We start from the raw sequence: 3882 nt of genomic DNA on the forward strand, positions 1-3882 counted from the left end.
GTGGCTGACCACTTTACATTCCTGTGGTTTGCCTCAGACTTCTAGGCAGACTTCATAAAATCAAAGTTTGTTCTGACATCCTTACTTTTTGCAGGTTATCACAAATCTAATTTCCTTTAACTCAAACTTAAAGCTTTACTTACGAAGCCATTTGAAGAAACTCCTTACACTGTCCAAAATCAAATGAAGAAAAAACAAAAAACCCTGCTTAAAACAAACCTTCCTTCTGCCAAGAAAAAAATATTAAATCTGGAATCAAATAAAAAGGAATCATTAGCAATACTTACTGAAAGTCTACCAGGGACTGAGTGATTCCTTGTCTATATCACAATAGGTGTTACTGCTATTCCTATTTTTCAGATAAGGAAACTAGGGCTCTGAGAAAAATAAATACTTCCGCATAGGTTCGAGGGATTACAAACTTAGTTGGTCAGTGGTTTTAGCTTAATCACACAAGAAACGCTACTACAAGAGTAATATTTCATGAAATATAAGTCCAAGAAGCCTACACTCCAACCCTGCAAAGCTAATGTACTCAATGATTGATAAAATAGGAGGAATCAGGGTTTTGGCGTTATATACATCTAATCAGCCTGACTGTCATGGTCCTTTAACAGGTGTCCCACACATTTTTTAACTTTTAAGATTTTGACGACATAACATAAAATTAAGTATCTACATGTTAAAATAAGTAAATTTATAATAATTTGAAACAGAATTTTAAATAATGGCGGGCCACAGCTTGCTCTATTACGGCTAGTCAGGAGCCCTGGGCAGAGTGCAGCAAGACCTGAAGGAGTATCAGAGGCAGAGTGGGGGAAAGGCAGGATGAACACATAGGCAGAACATGGGAGTTACATGAGAAGATGACAGGACTGGAAGATTTGAGGTATTAAATCATTCCACACTTAAATTTGTCACCTGCAGTTTGCTTATTAGAATATACATGCTCATATATGTATGTATGTGTGTGTGTGTATGATAAAGTAAAAGTTCCCTCCATCACCCATTAGGGATAATCTGTGTAAATGGTTTCCCTTCTCTGTTCCTTCCTTGCATACATTTCTTCAACCTTGAAAAAGAAATGCCTACTGAAGGGCAAGGTACAGTGCAAGGAGAGAAGCAAAAAATAAATAAAAATTAAAAAATAAGACGATTAACTCTTGAGGCTTTATAATTTAAATATGGAAATAAATAATAAAATACAAGTCTGAAGTATTATTAATACATACAGAATGCCAAGGGGTTCAAAAAGAGAAAGATTTGATCTGCTTTGTGGAAATTAGCTGAGAAAACCTCAGAAGGCTTGTGTTTACCCTTATGTATTTAGAGGGCACTATTCTGAAAGGAGTATTGACAATAATGCAGAGGGAATAGCCTGTAGTGGCAGCAATCTGAAAAACTGTAGTGCTCACCTCCCTGGTAAAGGTTGATAATCAAAATAAAAGTTAGAAGGAAGTCAAGACTGACGAACTCGAATGCATAATGCAGTCTCAGAAGTGTCCAGGCAGGTATCTGCCAGGAAACTGAGTCTTGATCATAAATCTGCTAAGTTGACATGAAAATCAGGCTTTGCTACACCAAGAACATGAACACTGTTTTCTCTCCTTAAAAACAAGTGAAACGGTGTCCTCTCCACTAAGTTGGTTTTTGCCTTTGTTAGTTAAAATTACGAGCAATATCCTAAAACCTACTGTTTTTTTTGTGGTACGTTGTTTTAGGCATTTTCTCTAAAAAGGAATAAGTACAACCCAATAGAGCAGAATTAGTAGGCATTATCTTTGGTTCTCCTGAAATTCACAGTATTTGAGCAGCCTGAGCTAACCACTACATCTCATTGTGCAGAGATATTGTTGTTTTAAATAGCTGCTTGACAGCTGTTAATACAGACACCATTGATCACTCATAACCTACAGGGGACTGTGTAAAATTCCAGTGTCCAGCCTGGTATATGGTAGGTGAAATGTATTGAACAAAGCATGAGTCCTCATTAAGGTCTAGACAAAAGTATCCTTTTTTGTTTTTCACAAACTTGTCTCTTAAATACCCTTAGTAAATAAAAGAGTAGATTTTTGCTGTGAGAAAGACATTTTGACCTCTTGGGGAGAACTCTCAATTCAATCTGGTTTTTATAAAGATGACATGAGAAGGAAATGCAAGCAACTCTCAAAATTAGAGTAGGGGGATGGGACAACATTATGTATACGGTTTCAAAGGATTCTTAGAAGGATTCCTGACAGAATCACCGTTCTAGCTTTCACCCTATCCCCAAACATAGGTAGAACAATTTGCTAGTGTTACCCAACTAAGTCAAAGATAAATTATACGATTGAGAGTTAGAGTTCTTTTTAGGAACAACAACAAATTCAAACTATAATTGACTATAGTTTTTATCTTTTTATTTAAAAAATTTTTTTGTTTGAGATGGAGGCTCGCTCTCTCACCCAGGCTGGAGTGCAGTGGCACGATCTCAGTTCACTGCCACCTCCGTCCCCGGGTTCAAAAGAGTCTCCTGCCTCAGCCTCCCAAATAACTAGGACTACATGCACATGCCACCGCCCGGCTAATTTTTTGTATTTTTGGTAGAGGTGGGATTTCACCATGTTGGCCAGGCTGGTCTCAAACTCCTGATCTCAAGTGATCTGCCCACCCAGGGCTCTTAAACAGATGGGATTACAGGCGTGAGGCACCGCACCCGGCAGTTTTTATTTTCTTAATGAACAGAATACTCCTCCTTCTCAACCGACCTACACACTATCCACATCTACAACAGAACATCAGTATACATTTCCCACTAATAAAAGTGAAATTCCCTACTGATAGGGAATGAAGTAGGGAAGAAAAAAATCATTTGATATTTGAAACTGGTATATACACAATTCTAGATTAAGCTACAATAAAGCTCCAACATGAAATTTTTTTTTCTGTTCAGCTCAGAAAGGTCCTATTTGAATTATGTTCAGAAAAGGGGACGGGAAAGGTACTGCCACGACTGTTAACAGACTAGAAGCTTCCACTTTCTCCAAGACGGCATGCATAAGTAGAAAAATCACAAAGTTCTAAGCACTGAAAAGCTATGGCGTGGGATTTCTGAAACGATGATCAAGATTACCTCCAGGAGAGCCTGGTTCTTTTCCCAAGAACACACATATCCAACCACTTATCAAGTTCAATGTACTCCAGTATTTGAAAACTCATACAAAGAACCAATGGCTTGTAAGAATAATTCAACACTGCTGAGAAACTGTGTGTCAGGGGCAAGCATCCCTAGAGACCTCTTCCAAGCAACTCCATTCAGAGATGCACGCTCCCGTTCTCCATCGTCCAGCCCTGTTTTATTTTCTTCAAACACGTTTCATTAAAAGAAAAACAAACAAAAAACACAATGCCAATCTTTTTTTTTTTTTTTAATTTAGAAGTGAGTCTTGCTCTGTCACCCAGGCTGGAGTGCAGTGGCAATATCTCCGCTCACTGCAACCTCTGCCTCCCGTGTTCAAGCGATCCTCCCACCTCAACCTTTTAAGTAGCTGGGATTACGGGCGGGTGCCAAGGCGGCCGACTAATTTTTGTGTTTTTAGTAGAGACGGGGTTTCACCACGTTGGTCAGGCTAGTCTCGAACTCCTGACCTCGTGATCCTCCCGCCTCGCCCTCCCAAAGTGCTAGGATTACAGGCGTGAGCCACCGCGCCTGGTCTCACAGCGCGTATCGTTCTTATTTACCACTACACTCCCTCCTAACTGTACATTCTGGGAGAGCGCGCTTCCATCTGTACCTCCAGCGCTCGGCGCTCAAAAAATGTACTAAATAAATGAAATTGCGAGCCCTCATCAAAGTGTGGACGAAAGAGTCTCTCTTCCGTTTCTCACAAACTTCTGTCTCCT

General features: G+C 39.6%; 1 protein-coding gene across 3 annotated transcripts in view; it reads right to left on the minus strand.

Annotated features, from left to right (window-relative positions):
• Positions 1-3882, minus strand: part of API5 (apoptosis inhibitor 5) — a 30337-nt gene that overhangs the window by 25764 nt on the left and 691 nt on the right. The gene's annotated exons all lie outside the window — the stretch shown is intronic.

This window comes from Cebus imitator, unplaced genomic scaffold (assembly GCF_001604975.1).
Source record: "Cebus imitator isolate Cc_AM_T3 unplaced genomic scaffold, Cebus_imitator-1.0 Scaffold58, whole genome shotgun sequence".
NCBI classification, from domain to species: Eukaryota; Metazoa; Chordata; class Mammalia; order Primates; family Cebidae; genus Cebus; species Cebus imitator.